The 23532-nt window shown below is 45.4% G+C and overlaps 1 pseudogene; it reads right to left on the reverse strand.

Moving 5' to 3' along the window:
* Positions 1-1773: 1773 nt before the first annotated feature.
* On the reverse strand, positions 1774-21456 carry LOC116510528 (annotated as a pseudogene).
* Positions 21457-23532: the final 2076 nt, after the last annotated feature.

A 23532-nucleotide genomic window follows, 5' to 3' on the forward strand; every position in this document is an offset into this window, starting at 1 on the left:
CTGGTGGGCGGGCAGGGCTTCAGCAATATTCCATCTATAAGACGCACAGACATTTTCACCCCCTTTGAGGAGACAAAAAGGTGCGTCTTATAGTCCAAAAATATGGTATATTGCAAAGGCAATATAAGGTTGAAAATGCTTATTTTAGTCGATAATTGACAGCCAGGCTGGAATTGATTAAATCATGCAAATAATAGCAAAAAGGGGAAATCCCTTATAATATGAATTTCCCTGATCGTACAGATGTGGCACACACTATAGACACACACCAAAGAAAAATATTTGCAAATTAAGCTAAGGGCATCCCTACTGGAGCTACATGTCCACCAAATTAAATATTGCAAAGGGCACGTTTACGCACATCTCACCAAGGACCCTCGTTCTTATAAATATTACCAACCTCTATACCCAAAATTGTTGCTACTCCAAGGGCTGTTTCTATGCTCTCGAATAACAGAATAGATGAATTGGAAGGGCCCTTAGAGGTCTTCTAGTCCAACCCCTTGCTCAAACAGGGGACCCTCTACCAAGAATGGCTAACCTTTCCCAGACCAAGTGCCCAAAGTGTGCGTTTGTGCAATTGTGTGGGCGCGTGCCCGAACCCCCAAAATGCAATGTGTGTGCGTCCCCACGCATACCCTCCGCCCCCTGCACATGTGTGGCAGAAACCCGAAGATCTACTGGCCGGCAGGAGGTTTGTGCGAATGCACAGGAGAACTGAACAGGGGTGATGCCTCGCGTGCCCACAGGGGGCGCTCTGTGCCACTTCTGGCTCGTGTGCCATAGGTTCATCATCACAACCCTACACCATTTTATCCACAAGTAGCTGTCCAATCCCTTCTTAAAAAGCTCCAGTGTTGGAGCACACATAACTTCTGGAGGCCAGTTGTTCCACGGATTAATTGTTCTCATTGACAGGAAATCTTTCCTTAGTTCCAGGTTGCTTCTCTCCTTGATTTGTTTCGATCCGTTGCTTCTTCTCCTGCTTCTTGTGGTTTGGAGACTAGGTTGCTGCAACTGTTCCTGCAACTGTTCTTCACAAGTTTTAGCCTCCAGTCCTCTAATCACGTTTGTTAGAAACGAAGAAAAACGAAATGCACAGGTCCAGTATAGGTGGTACCTTGCTCAACCGTAGTAACTGTGAGAGGGATCTTGGAGTCCTAGTGGACAACCATTTAAATAGGAGCCAGCCCTGTGCAGCAGCTGCCAAAAAAGCCAACACAGTTCTAGCCTGCATCAACAGAGGGAGAGAATCAAGATCACGTGAAGAGTTAATACCACTTTATAAAGCCTTGGTAAGGCCACACTTGGAATACGGCGTTCAGCTTTGGTCACCACAATGTAGAAAAGATGTGGAGACTCTGGAAAGAGTGCAGAGAAGAGCAACAAAGAGGATTAGGGGAGTGGAGGGTAAAACATACGAAGAACGGTTGCAGGAACTCGGCATGTCTAGTCTGATGAAAAGAAGGATTAGGGGAGACATGATAGCAGTGTTCCAATATCTCAGGGGTTGCCCCAAAGAAGAGGGAGTCAAGCTATTCTCCAAGGCACCTGAAGGTAGAACAATAAGCAATGGGTGGAAACTAATTAAGGAGGGAAAGCAACTTAGAACTGAGGAGAAATTTCCTGACAGTTAGAACAATTAATCAGTGGAACAACCTGCCTCCAGAAGTTGTGAATGCTCCAACACTGGAACTTTCTCAGAAGAAATTAGACAGTCATTTGTCTGAAGTGGTGTAGGGCTTCCTGCCTAGGTAGGGGATTGGACTAGAAGACCTCCGAGGTCCCTTCCAACTCTGTTATTCTATTCTATTCTATTCTATTCTATTCTATTCTATTCTAAATGTTGAATAAACTTCTTCCTCTTCAAGCAGTGACTTTAGTATCATTTTTATGCGATTCCTGGCTCAAACCTGGACCAAAATGTTCTTCTCACATGCGAGTTGGGGATTTTGAAAGATGGAGTTAGAGCTCTTGAGGGGTTCCAATTGAGAAGACCTTCCAGATGGCCAAGATCCACTTGCTCTTAAGTCCAAAGGGCCACCAGAACCTCATAGCCAGGCTTGTGAATAAGTGTATGGTTGTGATGCAGCAAGTAACGCAAAAGGTGAGCTGAGCTGAGCTGGACTTTGAAGGTTTCCACACCTGCCACCCATCTCACCAAGCTTCCAACCCTTCATTGTAATTCTGGAAAGAGAAGAAACAAATCAAAGCGTCAGAATTGGGAGACTCTCCAGGACAAAAATTGGCTTGCAAATCTCTGCTCATCAGCAGCTCTGCAGGGTTTTGGCGGTCGGCTCTTCTCCAAATCACAGGGGCAGTTTTGTGCTGCCTCCAGAGTCTGGCATCAGTGAGGCAGAGGAACAATGGGAGCCTGTTCCCACTTGCGCGCATGCGCAGAGCTGTCAGAAGGCAAGAGCACTTAAGACAAAAAGGGGAGACTCGGGAGTAAGGCTTGGAGATGATTGACCCCTCCCAAAAGACATAAAAGAGGAGCAAAGGGATGTGAGCCTTTGCAGGAAGCAAGTTTGTTCGTTCTGGTCGGTTCAAGCTCTGAGATGCTCCAATTGACTCTCTGCTCAGTTTGGCCTTGCAAAACTGATTGGCAGTTAGGTTTCTGGCAGCGGTTCAAGGGAGATAAAGGTGGGTGCTTATCAGCATTGTCCCAAAAGACTGTGGCAGACTTCCGTAGGACTCTTCACAGACTGTGAATCATTACGGTCTGGGAATGAACATAATTTGCAGCCGTCTAAATAAAAAGAGGGTTTTTGGGACTGAGCGTGTGATTTTTATTGTCTCAGGAAGCCTCTTCACTAGGTAGAGGCAGATATTTCTCTCTCTCTGGCCACAATGAGAATATATTTGCTGAACAAAACTCCTCAGTGGCAACAGGAAGAGCATCCGGCCACTAAACACACAGTTCGATTCAGTTGCCTAGACTCCATCCCGCAGGGGATTATTCCGATATTTGAGGGGCTCCTACAAAGACAACGAGGTCGAACTATTTTCCCGTGTCCCTGGGAGAACTGCACACTTACATTAACTTTTGAAGCTTGCAGTGTCTTTGTCTCAATCCTTGGCATAGCTGCCTGACCCCTTCATCTCTCAGGCTGTTATCCCCCAGGTTCAGCTCCAAGAGGATATCGCTGGTTTCCAAGACAGAGGCCAGGTCTCCACAGGCACCGGCGGTCAGGTCGCAGGAGTGTAAGCTGCAATGGAAGGCAAGGACACCCGTGGGCCCATCATGCTTGGGAGATCGGGAAATCCCCCGTGATGTTTCCAGACAGATCTAGCCAGGAGGTGAATCCTTTATTCATCTGGCCAGAAACTGGGCTGGTCCTTTGGGATATGAGCTGGTGGACAACAAGGAACACAGGGCCCCCCTCTGCTGTGCTCTGACACTTTCCATTCATGGTATCACCAGATGTGTCCAAACAACACAATGTCAGGTTTCCTAAAAATGGGGCCCTCCCTTAGCTTTGGCGAGGCTGGAGCCCTCCCAGTCAAAACTTTGTGCCCCCATTTTGGTGGGCGTGGCTTGGTGAGGGGGTCATATGACTGAGTGTGTGTGAGTGACATCAAGTTGGCCACACCTACCTCAGTCACATGCTCCCCCATCTAGCCACACCCACTGAACCGGTAGTAAAAAAAATTTGAAACCCACCCCTGGGATGATGGATGGAGTTCCAGCCCTCCCAGAATTCCAGATTGCCATCGGAGTCAACCCCTTGTCCAAGGAATCCGAAGGCAGGACAAGAAGCAACCGATGGAAAGTGATCCAGGACACTTACATGAGTCCCTGTAGCGGGGAAGACCCTCGGCCCTCGGCACAGCAGCTTTGCTCCCCCGTCGCCTAGGGAGTTCAGCCCCAGGTTGAGTTCCAGGAGGGAAGAGCTGGATTCCAGGACTTGGGAAAGGGGCTGACAGGTGGCAGCTGTGAGGTTGCAGGAGGGCAGCCTGTAGGAGACAGAGATTTGGAGAGGGGTGGTGGTGAACGATTTGCCTGGGATTATAGAATCATAGACTCCCAGGGCTGGAAGGGACCCCTGGAAGTCTTATCCTCCATCCCCTTATACAATACAATACAATGGCAGAGTTGGAAGGGACCTTGGAGGTCTTCTAGTCCAACCCCCTGCCTAGGCAGGAAACCCTATACCATTTCAAGCAAATGGCTATCCAACATCTTAAAGATTTCCAGTGTTGGGGCATTCACAACTTCTGGAGGCAACTTCTGTTCCACCGATTAATTGTTCTCATTGTTAGGAAATTTCTCCTTAGTTCCAGGTTGCTTCTCTCCTGGATTAGTTTCCACCCATTGTTTCTTCTCCTGCCCTCAGGTGCTTTGGAGACTAGCTTGACTCCCTCTTCTTTGTGGCAACCCCTGAGATATTGGAAGAGTGTTATCATGTCTCCCCTGGTCCTTCTTTCTATTAAACTAGACATACCCAGTTCCTGCAAGCGTTCTTCATATGTTTTAGTCTCCAGCTCCCTAATCCTCTTTGCCCAAGTCCTTCTACTATCCCAGACAAATGTTGCCCAATCTTTTCCTGACAGCCTTAAGAGGATTGATTGATTGATTGATTGATAGAGATATATAGATACATACAGATATAGGTGTGTACACACACAAACACACACACACACAGTATAGATATTGGATGGATGGATAGATGGATGGATGGATGGATGGATGGATGGATGGATGGATGGATAGATAGATAGATAGATAGATAGATAGATAGATAGATAGATAGATAGATAGATAGATGATAGATGGATAGATACACACATACATACATAGAGATGGAGGATGGATGAATAGATGGATTGATGGATAGAGAGAGAGATGATAGTGAAGGATAGTTGGATGGATAGGTACACACACACACACAGATGGAGGATGGATGAATAGATGGATCGACAGATGGACTAATGGATAGAGAGATGATAAGAGATGGATGGTTGGATGGATAGATAGATAGGTAGGTAGATATATTCTATATTCTCCCGCTTAATTTTAATTTTTTTTCTTAATATATAAACAATATCCTTTTGCCTCTCAAAGTTAATCAAATTTAACATATCATTAACATCTTGTTCTGCCCTCAAGTGCTTTGGAGAATAGCTTGACTCCCTCTTCTTTGTGGGAGATATTGGAAGGCTGCTATCATTTCTCCCCTAGTCCTCCTTTCTATTAAACTAGACATACCCAGTTGCTGCAACTGTTCTTCATATGTTTTAGTCTCCAATCCCCTAATCCTATTTGTTGCTCTTCTCTGCACTCTTTCCAGAGTCTTCACATCTTTTCTACATCGTGGTGAGCAAAACTGAATGCAGTATTCCAACTGTGGCCTTACCAAGGCCTTATAAAGTGGCATCAACATTTCACGTGGTCTTGATTCTCTCCCTCTGTTGATGCAGCCTAGAACTGTGTTGGCTTTTTTGGCAGCTGCTGCACATGGCTGGCTCCTATTTAAATAGGAGTATAGTTCTTGAATGTCCGATTTGCCTGTAGGGCTGGTTTTTCGTGCTTTGGGGGCTTCAGGGAAGCCTCCGGAGGGCGAAAAATGGCCTCAAAAGAAGGCTGAAGTCAGCTGGCCAGTGTGCCTGTGTGCCCTGACAAATGGCTGTGTGTGCCACCTGTAGCATCCATGCCATAGGTTCACCATCACGGGTGTAAGGTTTCCTGCCTGAGCAGGGAATTGGACTAGAAGACCTCCAAGGTCCCTTCCAACTCTTTGATTCTGTTATTGCCTCGTTTTCATACTCTGACGATCAGCCATCGGGTCACGGTGTTTCAACCTTGTCCACTTCGAAGACGGGTGGGTTTCAACTCCCACGGTTGTTAAGCGAATCCAGCTTCCCCATTGCCTGTCAGGAGGTTGCAAAAAGGTATCGTGTGACACCCCCCCCCCCCAGGACACTGCAATAGTCATAAACATGAGACAGTTGCCAAGCGTGTAAAGTTTTATCACGTGACCCTGGGGATGCTGCAATGGTCGTAAGGATGAAAAACAGTCCTAAGCCACTTTTTTCAGTGCCCTTGTAACTTCGAACAGTCACTAAATGAACTGTTGTAAGTCAGAAAGAGGGATGGGATTCAGCCTGTTCGGGCGAGCTGGATGCTAATTTCATCTGGTTGGATGAACCGGTAGTTGGAAGGAGTGGCTGGCCCCTCCCTCCCCCTCCTAAGAGTCTCCACATGGCCCGTTCATCATGCCAGGTAAGTGCAGGGCCCATGCGGAGGCTCGGGAAGGGCAAAATACAGGCCTCCTGGAAGTTCCGGAAGTTTGGAAATGGGCCTATTTCCGGTTTCCGGAAATCCTCCGGACCAGGGGAGGCTCAAGGCTTTCCTTGAGCCTCCGGAACCTGGGGAGGGTGAAAATGCCCCCTCATGGTGCAGGGACTGAGTAGGCCACGCCACCCATGGCCACACCCAACCAGCAACCTGGCAGACAACCAGTTGCTAAAAATTTTCAATCCCACTGTCAACTCATTACGTTGCATGGTGAGGAAAGTGGGGAGCGCATTCCACTCATACCTTCAGCTAGAGTAGGATCTCAGATTACTACAGCAGGCTTATTAAGAGCCAAGGTGGCGCAGTGGTTAAATGCAGCACTGCAGGCTACTGCTAGATCAGCAGGTCAGCGGTTCAAATCCCACCGGCTCAGGGTTGACTCAGCCTTCCATCCTTCCGAGGTGGGTAAAATGAGGACCCAGATTGTTGGGGGCAATATGCTGACTCTCTGTAAACCGCTTAGAGAGGCCTGAAAGGCCTATGAAGCGGTATATAAGTCTACTGCTATTGCTTTGGAGGGGTGCACCTCATTGGAGAATGTGATTTATGACACAGATTGAGGGGAAGGAAGGAAAGGGGTAAAGTTCAGTTATAATTCAAATGAGGTTAGATTTGACTGCAATGGGGTATTGCTGAAATGGTGCTCCTAATAAATGACTGTTTTGCTTTTGAAACTTGGCTTGAGGCTCATGAATCAATTAGGGCATCTTTCAGAAGTCTGACAGCCACCCCTGCTAAGAGACTATCGGGATTGATTGCGATCCAGGACAAACAAATGATATATATTTTGAACCCATGGCCAATTCAACTGTCCCTTGGGCCTCCTTCTACTTACTGGATCTCTGAAGATTTCAGCAATCCTGGCAAAAGTTGTTGGAATCTTTGTGGTCCAAACTCATAGCCAGAGAGACGGACCGAATTCAAAGTTTCAGCAACTGACAGGCAAAATGAGAAAGCTTCAAAGTCCAGCCTGATCAAAAGTTGTGTTCTGAGATCCAAATCGTGGATGTCCTTTATTGCTCTCTGGGCAAAGACGGCGTCCTTCATGCCATAAATACAATGACACAATTCCAGCAATAGCAATAGCAATAGCAGTAGACTTATATACCGCTTCATAGGGCATTCAGCCCTCTCTAAGCGGTTTACAGAGAGTCAGCATATTGCCCCCAACAATCTGGGTCCTCATTTTACTCACCTCGGAAGGATGGAAGGCTGAGTCAACCCTGAGCCGGTGGGATTTGAACCGCTGAACTGCTGATCTAGCAGTAGCCTGCAGTGCTGCATTTAACCACTGCGCCACCTTGGCTCTTTAAAGGGGTGAGTTTTGGCTTCCTGATCCACCCACCTTAGCAATTCTGGCCAAACTTTAGTCCTGGATAGTTTGAAGGACCACAATTCTTGAAGGACACTCATCCTTTCCACGTTGCACAAGCCGTAGAGAAAACGGATCAACACGAGGTACCTGCTGGTGCGCTCCTTCCGATCTCCAAATACCTCACTCAGGTCTCGGTAAGGTGCCCCAGTGGTCTCCTCAGTGTCCAGCAGGTAGAACAAGGCTGCAAAGAATTCCTGGAAACTCAGGTGAGTGAATCTGTTCAAGGTTTCCACCTGAACATCTTCTTCATGGAAGACCAACGTTCTGTGGAGTATTCCATCTTTTGCTAAAGAGCACAGCTCTTCCAGGTGACTTGGCCTGGAATTGGTACCCAAAAAACTCGAGGAGACGCAGGTGAATTTTGGTGAGTGTTGCAGTTTCAGGGATATCTTGAAGGAATTCTGCCTGTGGGTTTTGTTGGAAAATGGAACCAATGACCCAACAGGTTGCGGGGAGGAAGCACATCCTGAAAAGAGTTTCATTTCTTTGGATCAGTTCAAACATCTGGTTGGCTTGTTCCGTATTTTGAAAGACATGGCGGAAACATTCCTTCCTCTGAAGAGGGTCAAAGCCCAACACGTCTACCAGGAGTGGTGATCTCAGACACTTCAACAGCAGGCTCCCACCCATGGGCCTTGTGGTCACCAGGAGATGACACTTGGGAGGATCTTTTTCTTGAGTGGACCCATCAACAGATTCACCACCTCTTGCTTTCGATGGGGATCCTTGTCCAGCATATCAGTTGGGACATCAGAGAGCTTCAAGTCCTCAAGACCATCAATGATGATGAGGAGGTTGTCTTGGTTGGCCAAAACGTCCTCCATGGAAACCATTTCTGGAGGACGGCTGTTGAGGCTGCACTCATAAGCTTGGTGCCACATCAGAGGGCGTTGCAAGAGATATAAAAGGCATACTTAAACTTGTTTGGCCATAGTTTATCGGATGCCCAGTCCAACATGAATTTCCACGTGGCTGTGGTTTTACCTACTCCAGAAGGTCCAAGCAACAGGACAGTTTTTGAGTTTTCTCCTTCAGGATGGGGCTGAAATAAGTTCTCCAGATCAACTTTTGGCCCATCTTCTCGATGGTTCTTAATCTCCTGGTGCTTTCTTTCCACAGCCATCACCTCATGACTTTTCGTGGGCAGATCTGCTCTCCTCTTCAGAAGAAGTTCTACAAAGTCCTCTTGGAGGGACATCCTCCGATCGGGGTGAGGGCCAAGTTGAGGAAGATTTTGAAAAACCTCTTGGATGTGCCTCTTATATTTCCTCCTGCGATCTATAGAAACACACCAAAAGAAAAGATTCCTCATTGAGCGGCAGACATCATACAGGTGGTCATTGACTTACCACAGTTCATTTTCTGACCATTCAAAGTTATAAAGGCAATGAAAAAAGTGACCGATGCCCGTTTCTCACACTTACAACCATTGCAGCATCTCTGTGATCACTCTGTCAGGTTTCCTAAAAATGCCCTAATTGATTCATGAGTTTCGAGCCAAGTTTCAATACAAAACTAGTCATTTATTAGGAGCATCATAGATCTTTTGGCAGTCAGATCTGACCTTTGTTTGAGTTATAGCTGAACTTTACCCCTGTTTCTTCCCTCCCCTCAGTCTGTGTCATAAATCACATTCCCCAATGAGGTGCACCCCTCCCAAGCCTGCTGCGGTAATCTGAGATCCGTCTTTAGCTGAAAGTAGCGTGGAAAGCGCTCTCCCCCCCTTCTCTCTCTGGCAACATTAGAAGTTGACACACACACACGATCAAAATTCAGATGCTTGGCAACTGATTCATATTTATGACGGTTGTATTCAGGGGTCAAGTGCACAGCACAGGGCCCTGAAATCAAACTCATTTTGCATCCTCCACCTCTGTGCTGAATCTCAGGCACTCTCTAGCTCAGGAAGAGACACCTGGGTACATGGGTTGAGCATGCAAAGAATAAGAAGAATGACAACCTTGGAAGGCACCTTGGAGGTCTTCTAGCCCAACCCCCTGCTTAGGCAGAAAAAACCCTATACATTCCAGACAAATATTTGGCCAATCTCTTCTAAAATATCTCCAGTGTTGGAGTATTCACAACTTCTGGAGGCAACTTCTGTTCCACTGGTTAATTGTTCTATATGTCAGGAAATTTCTACTAAATTCCAGTTTGCTTCTTTCCTTGATTAGTTTCCATCCGTTGCTTCTTGTCCTGCCCTCAGGTGCTTTGGAAAACAGGTTGACACACACACACCCTTCCTCTCTGGGGCAGCCTCTCAAATATTGGAAGATGCTATCATGTCCCCCCTAGTCCTTCTCTTCACTAGACCAGCCATGCCCAGTTCCTGCAACCGTTCTTCGTATGGTTTAGCCTCCAGTCCCCTCATCATCTTTGTTGCTCTTCTCTGACCTCTTTCTAGAGTCTCAACTTTTTTTATTTAGTGGCAATGAAACCTGGATGTAATATGGTTTTACCACGAGGCTTCAGACTGTGGAGGGCACTAGGCTGACATTGTAAAACCAGAGAGCATGGTAAAGCCCTATGGGGCACTAAATTATTGCTATTATAAAGCGGTATTAACACTTCTCATGCTGTTGATTCTATCGCTCTGTTAGTGCAGCCCAGAATTGTGTAAGAAATGAACCCAGGGCTCTGTGGCACTGAAGACACTAACCTCGGGCGGGCGGTGTTTCCTTAGGGAGCTGTTCCTGCCAGGGGCCCCCTGCCAGGGGCCCATCTCAACCGTGCCAGGCCCTCCAAATACTTGTCAACACAAATCATCCACCTGGGAACATCAATGGGGCCATTCAAAAGCCTGTTCCACAAGGCAGCCTTTGTGCCAGTAACCAAGAGAGATGCACAACACAAGGCCGTGTGGTCTAACACACCCACACATTCCTCCTTTAACCCATCAGCCCCTTTGAGGACCAGGGGTTCTCAATCTTGGCCACTGGATGTTGTGTAGACTTCAACTCCCGGAATTCCCCAGACAGACACAGAGGGGCTGCTTCAAAGTCACCTAGCTGGCTTTCACGCCCAAGGCAGGACTAGAACTCGCCGTCTCCTGGTGATTGGCCCAACTTGACCCAGATGGCTTTCATGCCTAAAGTAGGACTAGAATTTACAGTCTGTTCCGACTGAGGATTTCCGAGAGCCTGAAGCAAATTCTTTGTCCCGACAAAAAACCCTTTTATTAATTTGCTATGAAATCCGCTCCTTCACATCCAGCAAAGTCTTTTGTGGGAGGATTTACAGTCACAGACCTTCTCTGGCTTGGAGAGCTGCCAAGCCGAACTTGGCAAGGAGTCTTAGAGAGTCATGAACCAAGTAAGCAAACTAATCATCTCCTGCAAGCTCCACTCCCCTTTTGCTCCTCTTTTATTTCCTCTGGGAGGGGCCATTCATCGTCCACCTGTGCCTTTACTCCCAAGTTGGCCCTTATTCCTTAGCTGTTCCCTTTGTCTGGCAACTCTGAACACTGGGAACAGGCTCCAGCTGTTCTTCTGCCTCATTGATGTCTGACTCTGAAGGCAGCTGATAGCTGGCATACGGCTCTGCTCCCCTCTCTGCCTCCGATACAGAGCCCTCAGACTCCAGGACTGGCCCATCTTCCTCCACAAACTCCTCACTGTCCGACTCTGCTGGCAGCTCCACTGGCGGGCCACAACCCAGTCGCCTAGTGAATGGCCCAAAGGCAACCAGGTAACTTTCTGCCTATGACGCAACTAGAATTCACCCTCTCCTGCATAAGCCACCGAAAGATGCTAGACGGCACAGGATGGGAAACCAATAAAAAACCCCAAATGCTTACGTGGCTGGTCTTGGGCCACAGTTTCCTATTTTTTAATGGCCTGGGCTATTGCAAAATTGAGTGGGCAGCGCAATCAGTGGGGTTATCCTGCATCAAAAATGGTGATTAAATAAATGCGTTATTCTCAAACTCACCCCCTCCCACGCCCTGGGGGAACCACGCTGAAGTTTATTCCCAGGGGAAATGTTTTTCCAACCTTGGCCCTCAATAGATCTCAGATCGAATCTTGCAACAAGGATTGTGTTGGTTTGATTCCTGGCTCACCACAACACACAAAACACAGCAAAGTCAGGAGTTTCTTTCACTAAAAAGCAAGAATAAAACGCAAAGTGTTGCAGGACGCTAAATCAAGAGGAGGGTTCGGACTACCTGATTGGGAACTATACTCCCAGGCAGCTAGTCTAACGTGGATTAAGGAATGGGTAATGTTAAGAAATGGTGGGCTTTTGAATCTAGAGGGTCACGATTTGCTGTTGGGATGGCATGCTTTTTTATGGTATAAGGGAACTAAAGCGCATGGTTATTTTAGGAGGCACCATATAAGAGAGGCTCTGTTATTAAACTGGGAGAAGGTTAAGAGGCTACACTATTTAAAAATTCCAGTCTGGATATTAACCATTGAAGCTTTTTCATATTCAATAACATACAAGAAGGAACAAACAGTTAGAAATGCTGAGCTATTAAATACAGAGGGTGAACTCAAATTTATACAAGACTTGAAACAAGAAGGCATTGAAGTTAATTGGTATTCATATGTGCAAATACATTCTGGGTATAATGAAGATCAAAAAAGGAGGGTTTTTATGATAAAATGACTGAATTAGATAAAATCTTAACAGGTACTGATGAAAAGGTAATTAAAAAACTCTATGGCTACTTACTAGAGATGAAACTCCATGAGGAACAAGTCAAAGAAACTATGTTAGCTTGGGGAAAAAACTTTGGGCATGGGATTGAATTAGAGAAATGGCAAAAACTGTGGACTCAAAACTATAAAATGACAATGTCAATTGCATATAAAGAGAATTTGTATAAGATGTTTTACAGGTGGCATTTATCCCCATCGAGAATTGCAAGAATGTCCAAGAACAAATACGAAAAATGCTGGAAATGTCATCAGACACCCGGCACATACTACCACATGTGGTGGACTTGTACCAAAGCAAAAAAATATTGGACTAAAATCCACATGTGGTTGGAGAAAATGATACATAAACATATAGATTTAAAACCGGAACTCTTTCTATTGGGAATAATACCAGAAACATACAACAAGGACTTGAAATACCTGATCGTGAATGTTTTAACAGCTGCTAGAATTGTATTTGCCAAAAATTGGAAAAACGAGAAAGTACCATCTCAGGAGGAAACTATTCGGAAAATAATGGAATGTGCCGAAATGAGTTGCGATTTCTCCGCGGGTGGTTCATGAAGCCAATGAGGAAAGAAGACTCGGACACGAATTTCCTTCGGGACGAAACCGACCCAGAACGAAGTCTGGGGGTCCTTTTTTATTGAGCATACACAAGGGAGGGGTGGATTCACATAGCCAATGCGGACCAATCATGATTATGCAAGTTTACAGTATATGGTAACTCATTTACTCTCATGTAGACTCGAAGAATACTCATAGTCAATAAACCTTTTATCATCATGCAAACATCCAATGCTTAATTAATGTTTGAGAGTTAAACAGTTGTAACCCCTGATTTAATCAACGCTTAGTTACAAGTCTGTGGTTGCTGATCTGCTTAGTGTTAAGGGTACTGATTTAATCAACGCTTGGAGTTGGACAGTTTGTCTTACTGATCTAATCATATGGCCAATTATTGCTTTTAGTTTACTGATTTAATCATATGGTTAATTATTGCTTCTGTTCTATACGTGTTACAGTATGGCAGATGCATACCTGCACGTATATCGCAACATCTCCTCCTTTTGTTTTAAATTTTGAGGAGTCGGAAGGGAGTATCGTTTTTCTCTGGGTCTTCATCAGAGAATGCTGTTAGTAGGGCTTTGTGTTGCGAATCAAAGATTGCTGTGTTAATGTTTTTGCCCTGTGTCATACTTTCTACTGTGGATTGAATGATGATTCGGAGCAGTGGGATTAAACAGGGTAAAAGGAGAAACCCTAGGAGCGCCATGCCTGCCATGAAGGCGGCTTGTTTCCAATTGCGAAAAATTCCTCCCAGGAAGCCTGCATCATCCATTAATCCTGTCCACTTTTGCACGGGTACGTGAACCAATTTCTGCAACTGAGATCGGCCACTACCTTGCCAGTTTCATCAATTTGAAGACAACAATTTGTAAGATTAAATTTCCTACATACTCCCCTTTCTTTTGTTTTCTCTTCAAAACATGTGAGTGGAATGCACATGTGTTTAGCTTTCAACCATGAAGGTCTAGCAAAGAGGGTACAAATTTCTGGAAAGAAATTTACAGTATCCAATTTTCCATGCCAATTAGTATCAGATATCACTTTTTATGAGCTTCCAGACAGGTTTTAAACCCCAAAAATTATTCATAGCCATGCTTTCCCTTTAAGTTACAGGCTGCCCATTTTAAAAGGGATGGTTCTTCAACCTGCCCTGGCTTTTATTTTAGTGAGGCCAAATTGAGTTTAGCTAATGTGCAAAAACTGTGTGTGGAGGAGATAGTTTCAATCTAATTCTGAATAGGCTCTTATCTCTCTCTCTCTCTCTGTCTCTCTCTCTCTCTCTCTCTCTCTCTCTCTCTCTCTTTTGGTGTGTGTGTGTAGCTGCTTCTACAATACAGAAAATACAGACATTTTGGACAAACTTTCCCTCCCACTAGACATAAATCCAAGGTGTTCAGAATTGCTGTGCTAGCCCTTCTCAAAATACAATTCTTACAGGAAGACATTAAACTGATTACAATATAAATGAGACAAAAAAGCAACCTTACAATGAATTTCTGTGAACAAAGCAAAGAAAGAAAACTTCAGGATCAATTTTCACCCTCCCCTATAGTCTTTACAGGGATAGAAGAAACTCTTCTGGTCTTTACTTCTCCATCTCAGAGTCCATTCTTTCATATCTGCTGGATGGCATTAGGCTTAGCTTGCTGATAAGAGTGGTCAGTCAGGTTTGGTAGAGTCGGTCCCAGGCTTGGGTAAGTTTTTTCTCCTCATGTCAGGTTTTATCAGAATGCAATCACCAGCAGCCAATTCAAGAGTTAGCAGTCCTTTGTGTCTTAGGTGAAGAAAAAGAGAGGCCAAATATACAGTTCTTTACAGACATATCTTTAGTCCCATGTTGTGGAATCTCACCCATTCTGTCCAAATGTGGAAATCCAAACATTATTCCAGAAGGCAGACAATGTAAATGATGTAAATTTCATGGAACAGGACATTCCCACTGCTTCTATGATTGAAACACTTTTGCAGTAAGATGAGTAAATTTTCAAAAGAGACAACAACTTGTGTTGCAAACAAACAAACAAAATAACATAGGGTAGAGTACCTTGACTCACAAGCTTTTAAAAATGCACTCAGGTGTAAAAGAGAAAGGGAAGAAAAATAGCTTTTTTTAAAAAAATGCAATTAAAAAAAAGAGGTACTTTGAGTCAAGGCTCCAAAATATTAGATTCCATTCAGATGGAAGCAAATTCTCATCAAGTATGTTAGAACATTTACAAATGTAAACAAAATATCTCACAATCATTTCTTTTTATAGGTTTAATTAAGCATTTTAAACCTCAAAAATTTCCAGAAGGAAAAGAGAAAAAATCAAGATTGCATTCAGAGCAGAAAAGGAAATGTAACTGCATAACTTTTATAGATGAAAAGATAACAGTGAAAGGTAAAGGTGAAGGAGCAAGTCACCCATTTACTCCAAATTTCTCAGAAGAGAGAGGAAAAAAAATAGTTAAAATGAGCAGAAAACTTCAGCCGCCCTTCAATGACTCAAAAAGGAATGAGGGAAAGAAGGGGGGGATGCAGAGGCATTCACAGGTATCTACACACGCTCACTGAAAAAATGAGCAGACACACACTCTCCCCATTTCTCCTGCTTCCCTCCAAAGAATGACTCAGAGGGGAAAAAAGGGGGGGGGGTTTCACGCAGGCAATCACAGGTCTTTGGATCTCTTCAGTTATCACTTTCGGGGACATATACATTCATACTGCAATTATGCTTGCTCATGCCAACCAATCATTATAATTATTTCAGGAAGCTTTTTCACAAGCCACCAAGCTTCATTTTATTTATTAGAGGATCTCACATTCCCTTCAGATTTGGAAATGATAACACACAAGCATACACACACATACCATTAAACAACTTTGCAACTTACTGTTTCTTTATATGAAAGGAATTAAAGTACATTCATACCAACTTTTTACCATTGACATACATTTGCACTGCAATCAGACTGCTTGTGTAAATTAACTTCACACACAAAAATCCCATTTCATTCATTCTTCATGCAAAGCAATCATTACAATTATTTCAGGGAGCTGTACATAAGCCAATGAGCTCCATTTTCTATTATTAAGAAATTTCAACTTCCCTCCAGGTCTGAAAATGATTACACACACACATGCACACATACCATGAAACAACACTTTCAGGCCTGCGGGAGGTTCTGTCACTTTAAATCTTCAAATGTCTTTCCTTGGAGAACTTATGGCTCATTCTCCAAGCAGTGGGGAAACTCAGAGAGCAGTTTAAATCCCAACTACTCTTCCCTCCCCCACAGCTTCAAGCCCAAGCTTATTTATTTATTTAGCTAGCTGATCAAACATCAATTCAATTCAATTCTACATGTTATTAGATGCACACCTAAGAATTTTTTTTAACAGACATTACATCAAAGTAATCAAGTCCAATTACCTAGGTCTTCCCATTCAGTCAGGCTTTAATCGCTTTGGGGAAGAAACTCAGAATTTCTCTTCAGTTCATCTGATGGTGGCTAGAAAATCAGCAAATTTGTTACAAAATCTAAATGAAAACTGTCTTCTAGGGGCCAGGTTTCGAGTAGGTTGGCCAGATAGATGTGCAGAGGGTTTTTACTCAGGGTGAAGGCAAACCTTTAGTAGGAATTAGCTTCATTTTATACATGCACACACAAGGCAACACTCTCCTCCTCCCCAAAAGGAAAAAAACTTTACTCACCTGAAGAGTAAATCTTCCAGGCCTGAAAAACATGAAAACAAGGTTCCCTCCCCCACAGAAAAGGCATTGTTGGGGGATTAAGGGTAAGGGAGGGGCTTGGGGAGGGTAGAAAGCTTGCAGGCAGAATTAAAAAAAAGGTAAAATCATCAGTTACTAAACAGATAAACTGGTAACATTATGGGGATATCACAGATGCAAAGTGGGGTTTGGATTCACATGCTTCAGGAAGGAAATAAACAGGTAAAATCATTTAAACACACGATAGAAGCAAGGATGAAACTTTTCCTGTAAATGAACTTAAAACATTTCCTGGGTTGTTACTTTAAGGCAAAGGGAAGGAAGGAAGGAAAAAAAACACTTCTCTGTACTCTTTTTTTTTTTTTTTTGGGTGGGTGGGGGGGAACAAACTGAGCGAAGGCAATTTCTGCCAGTTTACTCTTTTCTTTCTTTGAACACTTTAAAATCCCTGTCTTTTGGATTGAAGACACCTTAGGTACATTTACCTTGAGGGTGCACAAAGACTTAGGCACACATTTACACAAGAACAAGGAGAAAATAAGAAGGGAAAAAACAGAACTCTCAGGTTTTCACATCCTACATCCCCAGCACAAATCTGTTAAATTAGGGAAGGCACAAATCTTAAACAAACCACATAGAAGACAAAGAGACAAAGAGACAGGAGAAAAAAAAAAGAAACCTCAACATTTTTCCCTTTTCTTTTAAGTACCTTTATGTAGCCAAATTAGTTTTCCTGTATTATCACAGAACAACAGAAACAACAACAAAAATTTAAACTTTAGAGAATTAAAATTTAAAGGTACTCACCTTCTTTCCAGGCAGCCTTTGAGCTCAAACTCAAAACCCCTTTAAAACCTAGATCCAATGGTTAAGGCCAAGATAAAGTCCACCCACAGACTCAATGGGGTCTGTGCCGGCATGGGAGGCTTACCTGGGCCATATCCATTTGTTAGGCTAGCTTGGAGTCCCATCTGTGGGTCGCCAATTGTTGAGAGAAATGTCCTTCTGGGTTCAGCTCCAAGTGGGGAAGAAGACACTGGAGACATGGAGGCTGCTTGGAAAGATGGTCTATTGTTGGACAGGGCCACATGGCTTGAGCCCTGACCAGAAAAGGTGATCACATGTTTCAATGTTGATGGAGAAGAAGAGAGAAGGGAAGAGGAAGGGGCTTGCTAGGCTTTTTTGATAAGTAAACGCCATGTTGTTAAAACGCCCGGAGGGGCTTGGGGTTCCTCATGGAAGTAGGTGCCCAATTTTATCCATAAGGAGAGCTTTAAAGACCCCTTTTTCCGGGTAGATTGGACAATGATTTTAGACATCAGTCAATAAGTCAATTAAATGCTTTTGAGGGGAAAACGGGAAGCGACTTGCCCATCGCTTGAATAATTACACTAGAAAATTTAGATATCCCGAAGCTCATGAAGGTGCGCTTCCTGTTCTTTCGAGAAACCCGATCCCATACTCACGAATTGAGAGGGTGCTCCGTTCGCAGACGGCCGGCCCTGGGTGCGAGGCTTTTCCCGGCCGAGGGTGAGATGAGACGGGCAGCATGGATCATCACGTCGGGGTCACCAGATGCGATTTCTCCGCGGGTGGTTCATGAAGCCAATGAGGAAAGAAGACTCGGACACGAATTTCCTTCGGGACGAAACCGACCCAGAACGAAGTCTGGGGGTCCTTTTTTATTGAGCATACACAAGGGAGGGGTGGATTCACATAGCCAATGCGGACCAATCATGATTGTGCAAGTTTACAGTATATGGTAACTCATTTACTCTCATGTAGACTCGAAGAATACTCATAGTCAATAAACCTTTTATCATCATGCAAACATCCAATGCTTAATTAATGTTTGAGAGTTAAACAGTTGTAACCCCTGATTTAATCAACGCTTAGTTACAAGTCTGTGGTTGCTGATCTGCTTAGTGTTAAGGGTACTGATTTAATCAACGCTTGGAGTTGGACAGTTTGTCTTACTGATCTAATCATATGGCCAATTATTGCTTTTAGTTTACTGATTTAATCATATGGTTAATTATTGCTTCTGTTCTATACGTGTTACAGTATGGCAGATGCATACCTGCACGTATATCGCAACAATGAGTAAGCTTACATTTGAAATTAGAGAACAAGAGGATGAGCAATATTATAAAGTGTGGGACTTGTTTTACCAATGGTTAGATAAAAAAACCTGGGAATGAAACTGTTTACTTATGTTGTAATAACTTTTTATTTTTTGTCTTTTTTATTTTTTCTGTTATGAAATAAAGTACTACTTATATGATAATAATATTTTTTAATGTATAAGAGTGGGATGATTTGAATACTTCGTTATGATTGCATGTAGTGACCATTTCACATTAGAAAGATCTTTGTATATTAAACAGATTAATGATGATGTAAGGAAGAATTGATATATACATGAATTGAAATACTTAACTACTATATGGACGATTAATTAATAATGGGAAACCATTCTTGGAAGTCTGGACGATGGGAGACATTATGGTGAATTGAAAATATGAATGTTTTATTATAAACCAATGGGAATTCTTTGTCCCAATCTTCGCTTTTTCTCTTTAGAGATAGGTGATACTATAATAGTTCAAAAACTTATTGTTATTTGATAGGTAATTATGAATTTAAGGAAATAAGGATTGTTACAAATGAAATAATATTAATGGTAATCTAAGTGTATAATGCTCAATGACAGTGAAACATTTAGCTATGTTTAATGTAAACCAGTGATGTTAATCCTAAATTTAAGAATTGATGCACAAAAACTTGTAACCAAACGACATGCTTGATGAAATGGAGGAAAGTTGTTCTTTTTTTCCTCTCTTGCTTTGTTTTTGTGTGTTGTTTTGTTTAAAAAGAATAAAAACATATTTAAAAAAAAAGAGTTTCTTTCACTGTGGGCGAGACATTGAATGGCAGGTACCTTCTAACCTGCAGGTAGTCTTCAACTTACGGCCACAATTCAGCCCAAAATTTGTTGTTAAGTGAGTTTTTCCCATTTTACGACTTTTCTTGCCATGGCCGTTTAGCGAATCACCACTGTTGTTAAGTTAGCCACATGTTGTTAAGCAAATTAGGTTTTCCCATGGACTTTGCTGGTCAGAAGGACGCAAAAGCGGGACATTGCAACCGCCATAAGTACATGCCAGTTGCCCAGCCTCTGAATTTTGATCATGTGACCAGGGGGAGGCTGGGACAGTCGTAAGGATGAACATGTCGCTTTTTCCAGTCTTGTTATAACTGTGATTGGTCACTAAACGAATGGACGATCGGTATTTCCGGGGGAAAATGGAAGACTTTCTATTAAGCTGCCCCTGCAAGAGATCTCACACAAACACACACACAATCACTCACTCACTCACTCACACATACACACACAAATGCAATCACACACACAAACACACACACAATCACTCACTCACTCACACATACACACACAAACGCAATCACACACACACACAAACACACACACACACACAAAGGCAAAGGGAAGGGTGACACGGGTGGCATCCACCCAAGGATGTTTCAGCCCCTCCCCATCACATGACACCCGTCTGGGGTCCATGGGTGCCAGCAGGGGAGGAAATAAGGGGGCTGCTGGTTTGCTCACCCCGGTGCAAATCAATAACTTTCAAGAAAGAAAAAGGGAGGAAGGGGGAAGATCTGGAAGAGTTGCCTGTGGACTAGCAACTTGAAGGGGTGTTCTAAAAAAAGCTTAGAACCTCAAAAGGCTCCTCTGCCAATTGCAGCCTTTGCAATACCTGCAGGTTTTCTAAAAGTGTGAAGTCTGGGGTGCAGTTTGGGGCAGAACTTCCGAAAAGTTTCTAGAGCAGGCACAGGGTGTGACACACAGGCACGCACACACACAGAGTTCTCCCAGCCTCGGAAATGCACATTTCTGGCCGGCCGGTGAGGGGATGGGAGACCACGAGGAAATCTCAGATGGAAGCATCCCTAGTCCCGTAGGAAAAAACCCGGTTTGGGGGGAGCGGGGGAGTCCCGAAATCCCAGAGGGGATCTTGGCCCAAAGAGGACCCCTCCCTCCCTCCCCCTTCCTTTTCTTTATTTTGCAGATGAGAAACTTGGCATAACTTTGAGCCCCGACTCGCTTTCCGGACCGGACCGGTTTTGCCGGCGGGGGGCACCCCGACATCTAGCAGTCGCCCCCCCCCCCGGCCAGGGCATGGGGGGGGGCAAAACCGGGACCCTCCCAGAGCCGCGACTGCAAGGCCAGACCACCCCCTGCCCGCCAAGCCTCCCCAGCCACCCACCAGCACCCCACCCCGGGGCAGAACGGAGGGAGCCTCCAGTAGCAAACGCAGCCTACCTGCGGGGCTCCCCCGGGACAAGAGCGCCGGTGCACTGGCTCAGAGGCGCGCTCGCCACTCCCCGCCTACTTACGGGAGCCGCCGGTCGCTCCGGGAAGCCGCCCCGCCGCGCCTCGCCTCGCCTCGTCTGGGTTTGCCGTGCTTGGGCGGGGGGGTGGGGGCTGCGCCGCTGGTCCCTGCCCCTGCCTGCCATTGGCCGCCCCGGGCCCCGGGAGCGCTGATTGGCCGCCCGCGCCGGCGCCCCCCCTCTCCCTGCACGTGAGCCGCCGGTGGTCGTGGGAAGGCGCCCGCGGAGACGCCCCGCGCAAGAGATGCAGGCAGGGCGGGAGAGGCGCCCCTCCCCGGGCCCGGGCACAGACGGAGGGGAGGGGGGCTGGAGGAGAGGCAGCCGGTTCCCGCGGGGGTCCTTCCGGAGCCGGCTTTGTAGGGCAGGGGGCTCTTGAGCATGTGCAGAGTGCTGGAGGGGCCCCCGGAGACAGAGGCGGAGGAGAAAGAGGAGGAGAGGAGAGGATGGTGGAAGAGGAGGATGGGCTGTGGGGTCCTTGGTGCACTCGGAGGTTGGTGGTTTTCTGGCAGACGTTTCATGACCCAACTAGGCAACATCATCAGGGCTAGAAAAGAGTGAAGTTCGTGGAGGAGGAAGAGAGATGGGGCCTCTTGACTCGTTTGCCAGCCGGGGAACATGGGCCGCCTTTGAGCTTTGGAGCCAGTTGAAGGCCAGGGCTGCGTTCAGGCGCAAGAGGAGAATGCAAGCCCCTTCCTTCCTTCCCTCCCTTTTCCTTCCTTCCTTCCTTCCTTCCTTTCCACCCATCCCATCCTTTCTTCCTCTCTCTCCTTCCCTTCCCTCTCTTTTCCTTCCTTCCTCTCATCTTTCATTCTTTCCCTTCTTTTCCCTTCTTTCGTCTCATCTTTCCTTCTTTTCCTTCCTTTTCCTTCCTTCCCTCTCCATTTTCCTTCCTTCCATCCCTCCCTCCCTTTCCTTCCTTCCTCCCATCTTTCTTTCCTTTTTTCCTTCCTTCCTTCTCATCTGTTCTTTCCCTCTCTCCCTTTTCCTTCCTTCCTCCCATCCTTTTCTTCCCTCCCTCCCTTTTCCTTCCTTTCTTCCTCCCATCCTTCTTTCTTTCCTTCACTCCCTCCCTTTTCCTTCCTTCCTCCCATCCTTTCTTCCCTCCCTTCCTTTTCCTCCCTTCCTCTCATCCTTTCTTCCTTTCTTCCCTCCCTCCCTTTCCTTTGTTCTTCTCATCCTTCCTTCCTTTCCTCCCTTCCTTCCTCTCATCCTTCCTTCTTTTCCTCCCTCTCTTTTCCTACATTCCTCCCCTCGTCCCTTCATCCTCTCTCCCATTTTCCCCTCCCAGTGGCTCTCACAGCTCTCCTCCCCACACCCCCTTCAGAGCAGAGGAGGGTCTTGGAGCCCAGGCCTAGCTACCTCTGACCCTCCCCGTTCTTTAGAGCCAGATTCTGAAAATCGGGGATTTTTAAAGTCTCAGCTCCTTTTCGAAGGGTGTTTGTGTTGAGAAGAAGCCTTCGGGACATGTGGTGTCTCTGTCTGTCTGCCTGCCTGCAGGGAGGGAGGGAGTCAGAAAGCCACAATGAGGAATTAAAGGGATAAAAGTGGGAAATCAAGGGTTTTCCTGAAAAAAATGTCCTTGGCTTTCCAGGCTGCAGGAAAAGCTGTGGGTGGCCAAGGCCTCTGGAAGACATTGCTTGATAAGGGCGGGAAACATGGAATAAAACGCCAGCCATTCCCCAGTGACTAATTCGATGTGACACTGGCCTACGTTTTCCCGCATGGGCCGCATGGGCACGTCGAGTGGTGCATCGGTCACTCTGGGACGGCCTGGCTCCCCCCTTGAGGAGCTTAACAATCCCCAGAGCTGTGAATGAGATCCTCACCCTGTCCCCGAAGGGCAGATCTGGAAGATGGATAGGAAACGTGGATAACAGACGCCTTAATTTGTCTGGGAGCATTTCAGACAAGTAACTGGCCAGTCTCTTCCTGGAAACCTCCAGTGATGGAGCAGCCACAACTTCAGAGCCGAAGAAGCTTCTTGGATGAGAAGCAAAACATCTTCAAAGAAAAAGCAGGAAGTCCAGTTGCCTCTTGGGGGAAAAAAAAAAGCACCTTTGGGACAACGAGATTTTCCTGGGGTTTCTTTGAACTCAACTGAAGAAGCTTCGGGGAGGAGAAGCGAAATGTTTTCAAGGGGAAAAAAAGAATCCAGAAATTGTCCTTTGGAAAAGCCACTTTGGGGGACGATAGGAAAGAGACTTTGATCTTGGGGAAAATGGTTCTTGAGAAGACTTTGAGCAGCCAAGGAAACAAATCTACGGATTATTAAACAAATCTCATCAAAGTTCTCCCTCAAAGCAAAAATGACCAAGTTGTAACGATCCCACAGGCAGTGCTTGCTTTACAACCATTCATTTAGTGGCCGTTTGAAGTTACAACAGCACTGGGAAAAAGTCACTTGTGACCGTTTTTCACACTAATTACCGTTGCAGTGACTCCGTGGCCACGTGATCAAAATTTGGATGCTTGACAACTGACTCATATTTACGATGGT

The sequence above is a fragment of the Thamnophis elegans genome, chromosome 1 (genome assembly GCF_009769535.1).
Source record: "Thamnophis elegans isolate rThaEle1 chromosome 1, rThaEle1.pri, whole genome shotgun sequence".
NCBI classification, from domain to species: Eukaryota; Metazoa; Chordata; class Lepidosauria; order Squamata; family Colubridae; genus Thamnophis; species Thamnophis elegans.